The sequence below is a fragment of the Ranitomeya variabilis genome, chromosome 1 (assembly GCF_051348905.1).
Source record: "Ranitomeya variabilis isolate aRanVar5 chromosome 1, aRanVar5.hap1, whole genome shotgun sequence".
In the NCBI taxonomy this organism is placed as follows: Eukaryota; Metazoa; Chordata; class Amphibia; order Anura; family Dendrobatidae; genus Ranitomeya; species Ranitomeya variabilis.
This window is the reverse complement of record NC_135232.1, coordinates 182,812,690-182,828,505: the sequence shown is the minus strand read 5'-3', so window position 1 is coordinate 182,828,505 and position 15,816 is coordinate 182,812,690. Positions and strand designations below refer to the sequence as shown.

Sequence of the window (15,816 nt, the reverse complement as noted above, 5' to 3'; positions counted from 1 at the left end):
CCTATCCATTACAGTAAATGGCTGCCCACTCTCCCCAGTCCCACAAGCTCGCTGTCTTGGGGTAATCCTTGACACTGATCTCTCCTTCAAATCACATATCCAAGCCCTTTCCACTTCCTGCCGCCTTCAACTAAAAATATTTCACGGATCCGTACATTCCTAAACCAAGAATCTGCCAAAACCCTAGTCCATGCCCTCATCATCTCCCGCCTCGACTACTGTAACCTCCTGCTCTGTGGCCTCCCCTCTAACACTCTTACACCCCTCCAATCTATTCTAAACTCAGCTGCCCGACTAATCAACCTGTCCCCCCGCTGCAACAACAGTAGATACCAGAGAACTAATAGGTTTGTGTAATACATTATAAACACCAAGGAGCAACATTTCATGATATGCTAGACTCCAACCCACCATAATGTACATAGTACGCTAGACTCAAACCCACCATAATGTACATAGTATGCTAGACTCAAACCCACCATAATGTACATAGTAGGCTAGACTCAAACCCACCATAATGTACATAGTAGGCTAGACTGAAACCCATCATAATGTACATAGTACACCAGACTCATACTCACCATAATGTACATATAACATTAGACTTGACACTTTTCTCCTAAAAATAGGCTCATCAGGAGTACATACTGTGCAAGTTTATTAGCATGGTAAATATAATTGAAAACTAAGCTCATGATGGTAGTAATGGCCCGATTGATAAAGAGCCTCGTGCATACTTTTGATTCACAAAGGACTAAGCCCACTCAAGGTTCGCCCCATAGTACCAGGGATCAATTCCATCTCACAGTATCACTTGGACAGGGTCACATTGGTTTTGGGGATCTGTTGATATTAGAACATTGAGTTTTTTAATGAATACCAAAAAAAGTTATACCTCGGTGTTCACCAACTCCAGTCCTCAAGAGCCACCAACAGACCATATTTTCAGAATTTCCATAGTAGTGCACAAATAATGAAATTATCACTTGGAGACACTAAGGAGGTAGTGAAAACATGACCTGTTGGTGGCTCTTGAGGACTGGAGTTGGAGAATATTGTTACAGCTATCAGTGTAAATGTTAGCGCTGGGCAAAGATGTAGATTTACTCCACTTTAGTACAATTAAAGCTGGGTTCATAATGTGGTATTCGTCAGTCTTGATAGAAAACAATCTTCATGTCAAATTTGACAGAATCTTCGAAAGAGGCTTCACACAGAGCCCCTGCCACAAATATGTACAGAACCTACATTCCGATTTGTAAGACATCATGAGTGACGTTAGCACTTAGTTTTCCGGTATGATAAACATGGCACTTATCTGTGTTTTGGGGACTTCATTTATCAAAACTAATGCAAAGAAAGGCAGTTACTAATATTTTTGGTTATAGGCTGGACTCATAATTAGAAAGCCTTGTAGCTTGGCGTCAAACTGTGTAGCAAACCTTTCACGTGTGACCAAAAAATGTTGTTCTCTGTGATAAAGCTTGGGAGATCCATTCAGTGGGGAACATGACTCATTGCCTAGGAATGAAAGCAAAAACAAAATGTGATATGGGTTGTTTATCGCAGAATTTACAGTAATAAAACGCATTAGCAAATGTTATCATTTAGCAAAACAGTTCAACCAGAGCTGCTGATCTGAGCAAGATATAGCATATTTTTCTCAGGAACATAGGAGGTGCCTGTAAATTCAATATTTTCTGTTTAACCATCAATAACTGAAGTAAAAAAAAAATTACATGTCTTTTCCCACCACAAGACATTGACGGATTTTTACTAATCCTAATGTTTAGATAAACTAGAAAATGTTAGAATGCACCAAATTTTCATATTTGCTCATACGGTTTGATAAAGTTCGTGCAAATTAAGACACTTTTGTCTAATTTTACACACCGTCTATTAGTTGGCTTATTAGGGCGCTTTCACATTGCTTTCTGTGTCCCCACTGGGGCATACATGTGAAATCCCCAGCAAAACGGGGGTCGGACGCCTGCACCGGCGGGGCCAATAGACTGTATTGCTGATGGCAGAGCAAATGTGCGCTCTGCTGGTCACTTTTTTTGGGACTGTACACCTACAGGAGACCAACACTCAAACACAGTCTACTATGTCTGAGTGTCCACCTCCAGTAGGCGTACACTCCCAAAAAAGTGCACAACAGAGCACATGTTTGCTCTGCCATCACCATTGCAGTCTATTGGCTTCATTGGCGCATGTGTCTGGACCTCATTTTGCCGGGGATTTTTGCCGGGAGAACGCAATTGGAAAGCACCCTTAATTTTCCCCATCATTTTGCAGCAATTTTGGAAGAATTCTCAACGCAATGCTTTCTAGCAAGACAGTAAAAGTGTCTCGATCCAAAAAAAAATGGTGCACGGCATTTACCGTATTTTTCGGACTATAAGACGCACCGTACTATAAGACACACCCCAAATTTGGGGTGAAAAATGCAGAAAAAAAGATTTTTTATAAGATGGGGGTCCGTCTTATTGTCCGAATTTAAGATCTCTTACCTGAGGGCAGGCAGTGGCAGAGCAGGGTCACAGGAGGCATGGTGGTGGCAGAGGTGAGGTGATGCTGAGGTGCGGTGGGCGGAACGGCGTGCACCTGAGCAGGGTCCCATCCTGCTTAGGTGGGCGACGCCATGGCCTGGTGTCCATGGGGAGGTTGCTGTGGCGGTGGCAGACGTGCGGTCACTTCCTCAGGTGGCAGCGGCCAGGGTCCCTTCCACATTTGAGGTGACGCCACAGCAGTAGTGAAGGAGAGCAGCAGAGCTGGGTGGTTTTCCTGGTGGCAGCGGGCTTACCGGCATTGTGGCGGCGACAGAGGTGCGGGCATGATGTGGCACGGTGAGCTGTATGGCGTGAGCCATACCGTAACTGATAGGATTTTTAAGTTATTAAGTTTTGGCCCTTCTTGGCCACAGCACTATAATCCGAAAGCCCATGTCAACATTATCTAGAATGTATATTCTGTAGTAATGCACATTAAATTATAATATTAGTAAGTTACCACAGTTTGCATTATACTGCATTGACTCCTGCGTTAAAGGGTTGGTACAAACTCCCGATTACGTTTCCTCCTAAATCCCTATCTTTTTAATGGCATAATATAAACTACCGTATGGAGAGCAGCAGCGCTGGTGAGTTACTGTATTTTCCGGTGGCGGCGGCCATCTTGCTGAGGCCGCGCATGCGCAGATTCACTACTCTGCGTCCCAGGGCTTCAGGAAAATGGCCGCCGCGATCTCCATCTGCGCACGCGCGGCCTCCCGCGGCCATTTTCCTGAACCCCTGGGACGCAGAGTAGTGAATCTGCGCACGCGCGGCCTCAGCAAGATGGCCGCCGCCACCGGAAAATACCGTAACTCACAAGCGCTGCTGCTCTCCATCAATACCGGGCCGCGGATTCACCTCAAATATGGATGGGACCTGCTCACGCCATACAGCTCACCGTGCCACATAATGCCCGCACCTCTGTCGCCGCCACAATGCCGGTAAGCCTGCGTTCCGAATATAAGACGCACCCCCCATTTTCCTCACAATTTTTTTGGGGAAAAAGTGCATCTTATATTCCGAAAAATACGGTATATGTTTTGGTGCAAAATGAGCCAGAATTGATTTAGCTTGGATAATCTACCCCATCAACTGATGGCAGTCCTGCTACTGGAGCTGCTCCTTGGCATACTGCAAGCTTACTTCACCTTATGACAGATGCGCCTGTGTTTATCACCTATCCTGCAGGTGTATTGACATGCATAGATGTATTTAGTGGAAAAATGCTTTAAACACCCCAGTGTTGTGCTGCGTTTTGATGGCAAGACCCATAAGGAAGTGCTGAGAATATCCAGGAAATCGCAAAGGAAAATGAAAAAAAAAAAGTACACGAGCAGTGACTGTTACCCAAACAGGGTGTGATGTACTAAGGTAATAATTGGTTTCCATGTCTGTAGAAGCTATATTTATTTCCTAATCCAAACTAACATTTTGTTCTTATTTTTAAATCCTAGGTACGGTAAAAATGATGTCTTCTGCTCATGACTCATCATATTTGTGACAGTGAAATCTGGAAACCACTGGCAGTCTACAGAAATAGAGCCTCAAAAGTAGGTACCGTATTTTGCGGACTATAAGACGCATCGGACCATAAGGCGCACCCCAAATTTGGGGTGAAAATTGCAGAAAAAAAGATTTTTTATAAGATGGGGTCCGTCTTATTGTCCGAATTTACAGTATCTTACCTGAGGGCTGGCGGTGGCAGAGCAGGGTCACAAGAGGCATGGTGTCGGCAGAGGTGGGGTGATGCGGTACGGCGTGCACCTGAGCAGGGTCCCTTCCTGCTTAGGTGGGCGACGCCACGGCCTGGTGTCCATGGGAGGGTTGCAGCAGTGGTTAAAGGCACAGGTGCTGGGATGAGGAGGAGCAGTGAGAGGTATGGCGTGAGAGGGGTCCCTTTCCCCGGTGAGGTGATGCAGCAGCCCTGTAATGCAGCAGAGCCGGGTGAATCCTGTTGTTACCGGTGGTGGCGGCCATCTTCCTGAGGCCGCGCGTGCGCAGATGGAGCGCTCTGCTGCCCGGGGCTTCAGGAAAATGGCAGCGGGATGCCGCGCGTGCGCAGATGGGGATCGCGGCGGCCATTTTCCTGAAGCCGAGTTCGCATCTGTATAGGACGCGGTGATTCTGCACGGTTCAATGAACACATTCAGAATCACCTGCGTTCAAAAGCCGGCAGTGCTTTTGACGGAGCGGACATGTGCTGCGTCCAAAGTGCTGCCTAACACTGACCGTGGGGACCTAGCCTTAGATGTCAGGTCACCCACCGAGTTTTCTTAGGCAAAGTCGCTTCAGGAAAACACCAGTGATCATTTTACTGAGGCAACTGCTACTCTATACTTTCAAGTATAGGATGCAAACAGTTTCCTAGAGGAACCTGCCTGACGAGTGAGAAAATTTCTTTTAACACTTCAGGATTTCCATAAGCCCAGAAGCTGTTAAAAGACAAAACAGTAGACGGAACAAGGGCACAGCAATGTCGTTTTGACATTGCTGCACATTATGTTTATTTTGTAGGCCGCTTTTGCAGGCAGATGTCAGATGCCTTAAAAAGAAGCTGTATGCACGTACCTTTTGTGATGTAGCGATGTCCTTGCTATGCAGTGAATAGGCAGTGACCCGTATCAAGTTCAAAATAAAGTCTTGTTTATTTCACAGCATACTCACAAACCGGACAAATAAGCAAACAAGTCCTTTGGTATGCAGCCGGGAAAAGTAAAGACAGTCCACAATCTGTTGCCGTGAACGTAATACACCACCGTGTACGCTGGGGTGTCAGGCTTTTCAGGCTCTGCCAGGCCCGTGTTGCACCACACGGACAGAGCTTCTCATAAAGCTCCTGCTAGGTCTGACTCCCAGACCAACACTGACACACCCAAACTCTCTTGCAGGTTTTTTTTTTCTTTGCTCCAGATTCTATGGCCATGGGCCACTATAAGATCTGGGCTGGAGGGAAGGGACCGGCCCCACTGCCTTCCTGCAGTCCGTTTCAAAAATAAAAGCCCATACCGGGTTTTCCTGAATAATTTCTGGGTCAAATAACTTGATCCAGTTCACACTCACTTTTATTCTTCCCTGTGTCTCACAGGCAAACCTGCTGTGAGCACAGGGCACTCCAGCGGATCTAATATGCTTCTAAGCACATCCTGGGGGATACATAGCGACCCTCGCATATGACACCGGTCACTGCCTTACATACCCCCCCTCTGTTCAGACTTGTGGGGTTGAACATTTGTCAGCATACATGGTGCCCGTGACAGGGCATCCGCATTTCCCTGTGATTTCCCAGCCCGATGTTCCACAGAGAAGCTGAAGTTTTGTAGAGACAAGAACCATCTGGTGACTCGGGCATTCCTCTCTTTTGCATTTCTCATCCAGACCAGGGGTGAATGGTCCGTTACCAACCGAAACTGACGCCCGAGCAAATAGTAGCGTAGGGACTCCAAGGCCCATTTAATCGCCAAGCACTCCTCCAATACGCTATAATTTTTCTCTGCCGGGGTCAGTTTTCTGCTTAAATAGGTGACTGGATGCTCATCCCCGTTCACCTCTTGCGAGAGCACCGCTCCTAAGCCTACCTCTGAGGCATCGGTTTGTACAATAAAGGTTTTCTTGAAGTCGGGGCTGATGAGGACCGGCTGTCCACACAACGCTGACTTCAGAGACCGAAAAGCTTCCTCTGCTTGAGGATTCCACTTGACCATCACCGTTTTCTTCCCTTTTAACAGGTCCGTTAGGGAAGCCGATTTACCAGCAAAATTGGGTATAAATCGACGGTAATACCCAATGATGCCAAGGAATGCCCTCACTTGTTTGGTACTTAAGGGCTTGGGCCAGTTTTGTATGGCCTCAATTTTGTTCACTTGAGGTTTGATCACCCCTCGGCCGATCACGTATCCTAAGTACCGGGCTTCCGTGAGACCTATTGCGCATTTCTTTGGGTTTGCTGTTAACCCTGCGGCTCTAAGAGAGTCCAGCACTGCTTGTACCTGGGACAGATGGGTATCCCAGTCGGTACTAAAGATGACTATGTCATCCAAATAGGCCGACGCGTAATCTCTATGCGGCGCCAACACAACGTCCATCAACCTCTGGAACGTGGCCGGAGCCCCATGTAACCCAAATGGTAAGACAACGTATTGAAAGAGACCCTCTGGGGTTATAAAAGCAGTCTTTTCTTTCGCTGACTCTGTTAAGGGAACCTGCCAGTAACCTTTCGTGAGATCCAGCGTGGTGAAGTACTGTGCCTTCCCCAGTCTCTCAATTAGTTCGTCCACCCGTGGCATGGGATATAGGTCAAATTTTGACACTTCATTTAACTTCCTAAAGTCATTACAGAAGCGTAATGACCCATCAGGTTTTGGTATTAGTACAATGGGGCTAGCCCACTCACTTCGGGATTCCTCAATGACTCCCAACTGAAGCATTTGCTTTACCTCGGCCGCGATGGCTTGCCTTCGGGCTTCTGGCACTCGGTAGGGTTTCATCCGCACCTTTACCCGGGGCTCAGTGACAATGTCATGCTGAATCACTGAGGTTCGGCCCGGCAGCTCTGAGAATACATCCATATTCTGCTGTACCAAAGCTCGAGCCTCCCGCCGCTGCTGTTTTGTGAGGTCATCATTGACTTTTACCTCACACCTGGCTGTGTCCTTGGCGAGTGCCAGAGGGACTTCCGACTGTATGACCGTAGTTGCTTCTGTGACCAAACATTCTCGGTCTTTCCAGGCCTTTAGCAGGTTTACATGGTACAGCTGCTCGGGTTTTCTTTTCCCGGGTTGGTACACTTTATAATTCACTTCCCCCACCTTCCCCCGTATCTCATAAGGCCCTTGCCACTTGGCCATGAGTTTACTCTCTGGGGTGGGTACTAGTACCAACACCCGGTCTCCTTCTTTAAAGGTCCTGACCGTGGCCCTTTTATTATATGTACGGCTCTGAGCGGCCTGGGCATCCAACAGATGCTCCTTTACTATGGGTTGCATGACCGCAATCCGATCCTGCATACTGGCCACATACTCGATTACACTTTTATGTGGAGTGGGCTCCTGTTCCCACGTCTCTTTGGCTACATCCAGCAGTCCCCTCGGCTGTCTGCCATACAATAGCTCAAATGGGGAGAACCCCGTGGACGCCTGCGGTACCTCGCGTATGGCGAACATTAAATATGGCAATAACATATCCCAATCCTTCCCATCCTTGGCGACCACCTTTTTGAGCATGGCCTTGAGGGTCTTATTAAACCTCTCGACCAACCCATCGGTTTGTGGATGGTACACTGACGTACGTAACTGTTTAATTTGGAGCAATTTACATAGCTCCTTAGTCACTTTAGACATAAAAGGGGTTCCTTGATCTGTAAGGATCTCCTTGGGAAGCCCCAGGCGACAAAACATGGCAAACAGTTCACGGGCTATTAGTTTAGCCGAAGTGTGCCGGAGCGGTATCACCTCTGGATACCGGGTGGCGTAGTCTACGACTACTAATATGTGCTGGTGGCCCCAGGCGGATTTTACTATTGGTCCTACCAGATCCATCGCTATCCGCTCAAAAGGTACCTCTATGATGGGCAGAGGCACTAATGGGCTCCGGTAGTTCGTGATGGGTGAGGTTAGTTGACACTCAGGACATGTGTCACAGTACTTTGTAACCTCAGCGTATACACCAGGCCAATAAAACCTTTGTAATATGCGCTCTAATATCTTTTTGGCCCCCAAGTGCCCCCCCAACATGTGAGTGTGAGCCATGTCGAGCACCGCCCGACGATAGGGTTGGGGCACTATCAGTTGTTCCACCACCTCATCCCGGATTTTATCAACCCTGTACAGTAACTCCTGGTTGATCATCATCCGGGGAAACTCTTTTTCTGCACCAGGCTGTTGTGCCACCCCATTCACCTCGATTACTCTTTCCCTTGCCCGGGTCAGAGTGGGATCCTGGAGCTGGGCAGTCCCGAACTTACCAGGTGACACCTCCAGCTCAGGAATTGGTGGATTCTCCTCCACCTCTCCTGCCAATACCTCTAGGGGAAACCTATCGGGATTACACACTGTCCCTATTGTGGCGACCCCTACGGCAGGTATCCCTGACTCGGGATCTTCAGGTTCTGCACCTAGAACGCTTTTTACCCTGAGAGGGTTAACTCTGTTCTCCCAGAGGGACCAGAACAGGGGCAAGTCTCTACCGATCACAGTCCCATACGGAAGAGTCTTTACCACGCCCACAACATGTTTTATCTCTCCACATGGGGTGGAGAAAGTGACCTCCGCAGTTGGGTACTCTCGGATTTCCCCATGGATGCACACTACCCCCACCTTTCGTCCATTAGGACTGTCCCCAGCAACCAAGGACCCGTGTACCAGGGTCACCAAGCTCCCTGAGTCCAAGAGAGCATCCGTCTGGTACCTGTTAACGAGTACTCTACACAGCTGAGGTTCAGTACCGGCAGGGTCTGTAGTGGCAATGCAGACTGGCTGGGCATTCATAGACACCCGACGGGTATACACGCAGTCCATGGGTTCTGTTGTTAGGGGGCAACTAGCAACCACATGTCCAGGTTCTTGGCATCGCCAACACGTAACGACTGTGGCACGAGGTAACCTTGGGGCCAATTTAGGGGACCCCGGTCTGTGGTCACTCTCTTTCCGAGACAACCCTTCAGCACGGACTCGGTCCGGTTTTGTCCCAGTGGAGGGTCGTGGACTTTTCTCAGACTCCTGAGCTGGCGGAGCCTTACGTGACAGTCGAAGCGGAGCAGTGTCCCGTATAAAGTCCTGGGTGGCCTTATACCGCTCTACCAGACCTACAACCTGGTCTAGGGTACCCGGGTCCCCTTGACCCACCCAACGCTGTATGGCTGCTGGCAGAGCCCTCACCAGTCGGTCGACCACCACCCTCTCCACCATCTGTCCTGTGGTTAAAGTCTCAGGTTGGAGCCACCGTTTCACAAGCTGCAGTAAGTCAAAAATCTGAGACCGGGCAGGTTGGGCTTCCACAAAAGTCCAAGAAAACACCCGTTGAGCTCTCACATAAGTATTAACCCCCAGTCGGGCAAGGATCTCACCTTTTAGCTTGGCATAGTCCTGGGCATCCTCCCGACTGAGGTCAAAGTAGGCCTTTAGCGCATCACCCCTCAGGAACGGAGCCACAACTTCAGCCCACTGTGCTGCTGGCAGATTCTCCCACTCTGCCGTGCGCTCATAGACGGTGAGGAAAGCTTCCACGTCATCTTCCGGACTCAATTTCCTCAGAGCGGAGCGGACCTTGTCTCGGGCATCGCGACGTTCTGGGGTCGGTGCTGGAGGTGCCTCACGCAGGGCTGTAATTTGCTGCAGCAACAGGTTATTAGTTTGTTGCTGTTGTTGCTGTGTGAGGACCAGCTGCCTCAGGATCTCCTCCATTTTGTCTGTAGGCCTGAATTGCAATGTAGCAGGCTTAACAACAGACATGCAAATGGTGTTGGGGTATGCCTTAATTCACACTGCTCCGCATTCTCCAACCAAATGTGATGTAGCGATGTCCTTGCTATGCAGTGAATAGGCAGTGACCCATATAAAGTTCAAAATAAAGTCTTGTTTATTTCACAGCATACTCACAAACCGGACAAATAAGCAAACAAGTCCTTCGGTATGCAGCCGGGAAAAGTAAAGACAGTCCACAATCTGTTGCTGTGAACGTAATACACCACCGTGTACGCTGGGGTGTCAGGCTTTTCAGGCTCTGCCAGGCCCGTGTTGCACCACACGGACAGAGCTCCTCATAAAGCTCCTGCTAGGTCTGACTCCCAGACCAACAATGACACACCCAAACTCTCTTGCAGGTTTTTTTTTTCTTTGCTCCAGATTCTATGGCCATGGGCCACTATAAGATCTGGGCTGGAGGAAACGGACCGGCCCCACTGCCTTCCTGCAGTCCGTTTCAAAAATAAAAACCCATACCGGGTTTTCCTGAATAATTTCTGGGTCAAATAACTTGATCCAGTTCACACTCACTTTTATTCTTCCCTGTGTCTCACAGGCAAACCTGCTGTGAGCACAGGGCACTCCAGCGGATCTAATATGCTTCTAAGCACATCCTGGGGGATACATAGCGATCCTCGCATATGACACCGGTCACTGCCTTACAATTTATTCCCCTTCAACAGTTTTCTGATGTAAACGTTGTAAATTTAAACAATAATTTGATGCTTTTAACACCACTTGTGGTTCTTAAACATCACTATGAAAGAGTATGTGGTCAAGTGAAACCAGAGAAATGTACTATAGTTTACACCAAAAACTGGCATAAATTGTAAAGTAAATCTACACAAGGTGTGTGGGTGCCTCTTAAATAAATTAGGCAGTTGTTACTGAAGAGGGCTTTTTATTAAGAGAGGCATAAAAATAAAGCATGTCCTAATAAATTCCGCCAATATCCTTCTCAAAGTAAAGTTTATGGTGATTTAGTGTTAGAAGTTGGAAAGTTTTTACTGGGACTTACCGTATTTTTCGGATTATAAGACGCACCCCAAATTTTCAAAATGAAAATAGGGAAAAACCATTAATGTGTCAATGTGGGTCTGTCTTACAGTCCGAAATCAGCTTACCAGGGGGATTGGCAGCGCTGGTGGAGCATGGTCACGGGGGTGTTTGTTGGTCCGGTGATATGACTCCCATCCCAGACTGGTGCAGCAGGTTCGGCGGTGCTCTGTGATGCTGGGGCTGCGCCGGCATTTTGTGAAATCCTTGAGGCCCCCACACATCCATTGCTGCGATGTGGTGGCCTCTGGGAAAATGGCCTCCGGGGACGGCACATGCTCAGATTGAGATCTCGGCAACGGTGAGATCTTGGCACCGAGATATTGTCTCTTGATATCTTGGGACGAGATCTCATTGCCGATATCTCAATCTGAGCAGCGCCGAACCTGCTGCACCAGCCTGGGAAGGGAGTGTGATCATCACCCTGCAGCGTCAGACCGGGACTGCTGCAGAATCGCCTGACTCCTGCTGCCGCCACACTACTTGGAAGTATATTCCGACTATAAGACGCACCCCCATTTACCCCCAAACATTTTTGGGAAAAAAGTGCATCTTATAGTCCGAAAAATACGGTAAATATTACTGACCTTTTTCTGATAGTAATGTTTGATTTGTGCAACCTCACAAACCTTCGGTCATTGGCACAGTAAAGCTGCATCAACTCACCGGCTGTGCTATATCCCTTTGTGCCCATTTACACGTCAGTCTTTCATGTACAAGTCCTATCTGTCTTTTTCACAGATAGAACTCGTGCCTATTATAGTCTATAGGCCTGTTCACATGTCCACGTATTTTTACGGATTGAGAATCACAAAGACATGTCCAATTTTGATCCGAGACTGTTTGATAGAAGCATCGGAAAACTCCATTTTAATTTTTTTTCCATACAAGAAAAAACTGATTAAACTCTGATGGCAAAACTTGTTATTTTTGCCAAACTGTGCTGAAAATCTCACCAAAAATACTGGCACGAAAAATCACTGACTTCTGAATGACTGACTGAGGCCTTTCACTGTTGAGACACGCAGAGCCTTGTGTGCATGTGGATGGTTGTGCTTGGTACTACAACTCAGTCTTATTCAAGACATGCTTGCAAAAATTTGGTTTGAACAAGATCAAGTCAAAAGAAAGTGGGAATGAACATTATTTCATATCACTCAAAAAAAGGTCATACTTACCGGTTAAAACACCAGTTCCCAGCACAATAAAGACAAGTTACAAGCGAAGTAGAAATAACACCAGACATTTTTATGGCAACCAGAAAAGCCACAAGCCAAACCTATTTAAACAAATGTTATTAATGATGTAGACTATGATACTAACAGAATTGTTTTTAGTTTTGCAGTTGACACCAATCTATGTGTTACTCACTTTTCTCAACTCCTGGACTGGCTCCGCTCCTTTCACCTATGATCACCGTCCTTTTCTGTGTTCCACATCAAGTTTCTCAAGTTACCTGTTGTACTCACTGACATCATCAAACAAGGCCTTTTAAGGTTGACTTAGACACACCTGTTTGTCTGAGTATTCAGTTTGGTGTTGAGTTCAGACATATAGCTGTTGGAGAAAGAGGAGGAAAAAAACAAAGTGTGAAAACGAAAAATCACCTGATCTTTAAGAGGTGAATCTACTTAGCAAATTATATGTATATAAATATGTAGTAAAATACTGTCCTATCTTAATTCCCCCCAAAAGACAAGATGGCTCTTCCTCTATCTGTAGAAAAAAAACATGTTTGATTGCCAGAGCTGACAAGCATTCTTTACAATAAGATTTGTGAATCTGGATAACGGTCTCCCTCTGGAGCTGGTCACAGCAGAAACGGGTGATGGCTTCAAAACAAGCAAAGACGATTTGTGAGAAGAATAGACGATAACCACTAATGTAAATGTATAGAATTCTGTTTGACAGTTGATCCTATCAGACCACCACTTGGGATCATTTTGCAATTTACTGTAGGTCAGATTGATCCATAATGTATGGACTTCATGAGTACCAAAGTGCAAGACACTGAGACTCTTGAAACCACCAAATCCTTGGATACAAGGGACTACCTGGAACACAATTTCTATATACTAAACTTCTGTTCTGTGGACAACTGAAAGTAAGTCATAAACTGTTACTGATACATCTTTTTGTAGGGAAACTGGCAAGAAATTAATTCAATCCCCACACGCTTCATTGCTTCTCATCTGCCTACCTTCAAAGGGTGGGATGTAATGATGTCATCAGCCTGAGCATCCGGTTGTGTCTTATTTAAATAAGCAAAGACCACATTACCTTTGCTTGAGCATCAGTTGATATTTCTGGACTCTGCCTATTGCTTACATTTGTGACTACTCCAGAATGACATATGACCTTGTTATTGTCATCTCTCCGGTTTGACCTCGGTCTTGAACTTTTGAATCTTCCTCCATTTCCTTTTGCAGTATCGTGCTGGTTCTGATCCATACCTGGTACCTACAATGTGTCTCATAGTGGTGACTGAGAACCGATGCTTGGGGATTCTCTGGTCCCTGGTGAAAATCAGGATAGATTCTGCATGTAACTTAGTCAATATTTCAGAAGAAAGAAACTTATCAAATCTGACAACCAGGACAGGTACACTGTAACAATTGATTGCGGGAAAAGGTATCTATTTTTAAAAAAGTTGTCTGACAGTGAAATATATTATTTTAGAAATAGATGGTTGTGAACTAGTAGGCAGAGGCACAAGCTACGATTTCAGCTGGGGGGGCGAAAAATTTGAGCGGGCCCCTAACCAGGTAATCCTGACTACAGCTACGTGGCGCACCCTAATTGTGAGTATAGGGGAACATCAGCAGATGACCGCACTGTGACTCAAAATACATCTATATACAAAAAGCAACACTGATATTACTATGTGAGGACTATATATTGGTAGACAACAGTGCTGCAGACCACATAAGTGATCACAGCACAGTTATAGATGGTGCCTTACAGCTGATGTTCCTTCGTATGGAGTCGTTCACTTTTCCCGTCTTTTCCATCTCGCCCAGACCAACATGTCAACTTCTCCAGCCATGACTCATCTGCAAAGATTACAACAACGACACATTTGACTTCTCACATTTCCTGCACCGTCCATATCTATGCCCAATCTTTGCAAACTACTCATTCTGCTGATACCCCAATACTGAGTCGCTGCTGCCATGTGTCCTACAGCACCTGATACCCCAATACTGAGCCGCTGCTGCCATATGTGTCCTACAGCACCTGATACCCAACTTCCATATGTGTCCTACAGCACCTGATGCCCAGTACTGAGCCGCTGCTGCCATATGTGTCCTACAGCACCTGATACCCAAATACTGAGCCGCTGCTGCCATATGCGTCCTACAGCACCTGATACCCCAATACTGAGCCGCTGCTGCCATATGCATCCTACAGCACCTGATACCCCAATACTGAGCCGCTGCTGCCATATGCGTCCTACAGCACCTGATACCCCAATACTGAGCCGCTGCTGCCATGTGTCCTACAGCACCTGATACCCAATACTGAGCCGCTGCTGCCGTATGTGTCCTACAGCACCTGATACCCCAATACTGAGCCGCTGCTGCCATATGCGCCCTACAGCACCTGATACCCCAATACTGAGCCGCTGCTGCCATATGCGTCCTACAGCACCTGATACCCCAATACTGAGCCGCTGCTGCCATATGTGTCCTACAGCGCCTGATACCCCAATACTGAGCCGCTGCTGCCATGTGTCCTACAGCACCTGATACCCAATACTGAGCCGCTGCTGCCGTATGTGTCCTACAGCACCTGATACCCCAATACTGAGCCGCTGCTGCCATGTGTCCTACAGCACCTGATACCCCAATACTGAGCCGCTGCTGCCATGTGTCCTACAGCACCTGATACCCCAATACTGAGCCGCTGCTGCCATGTGTCCTACAGCACCTGATACCCCAATACTGAGCCGCTGCTGCCATGTGTCCTATAGCATCTGATACCCCAATACTGAGCCGCTGCTGCCGTATGTGTCCTACAGCACCTGATACCCCAATACTGAGCCGCTGCTGCCATATGTGTCCTACAGCACCTGATACCCCAATACTGAGCCGCTGCTGCCATATGCGCCCTACAGCACCTGATACCCCAATACTGAGCCGCTGCTGCCATATGCGTCCTACAGCACCTGATACCCCAATACTGAGCCGCTGCTGCCATATGTGTCCTACAGCACCTGATACCCCAATACTGAGCTGCTGCTGCCATGTGTCCTACAGCACCTGATACCCAATACTGAGCCGCTGCTGCCGTATGTGTCCTACAGCACCTGAAACCCCAATACTGAGCCGCTGCTGCCATATGTGTCATGCAGCACCTGATACCCCAATACTGAGCTACTGCTGCCATATGTGTCCTACAGCACCTGATACCCCAATACTGAGCTGCTGCTGCCATATGTGTCCTACAGCACCTGATACCCCAATACTGAGCCGCTGCTGCCATGTGTCCTACAGCATCTGATACCCCAATACTGAGCTGCTGCTGCCATATGTGTCTTACAGCACCTGATACCCCAATACTGAGCCGCTGCTGCCATATGTGTCCTACAGCACCTGATACCCCAATACTGAGCCGCTGCTGCCATATGCGCCCTACAGCACCTGATACCCCAATACTGAGCCGCTGCTGCCATATGCGTCCTACAGCACCTGATACCCCAATACTGAGCCGCTGCTGCCATATGTGTCCTACAGCACCTGATACCC

At 47.6% G+C, this 15,816-nt stretch overlaps 1 long non-coding RNA gene across 1 annotated transcript; it reads left to right on the top strand.

Annotated features, from left to right (window-relative positions):
* Positions 1-3,762: 3,762 nt before the first annotated feature.
* On the top strand, positions 3,763-12,750 carry LOC143793826 (uncharacterized). Its single transcript, XR_013220283.1, has 3 exons — positions 3,763-3,926; positions 4,010-4,105; positions 12,406-12,750. It is a non-coding gene; the product is annotated as an uncharacterized LOC143793826 (long non-coding RNA).
* Positions 12,751-15,816: the final 3,066 nt, after the last annotated feature.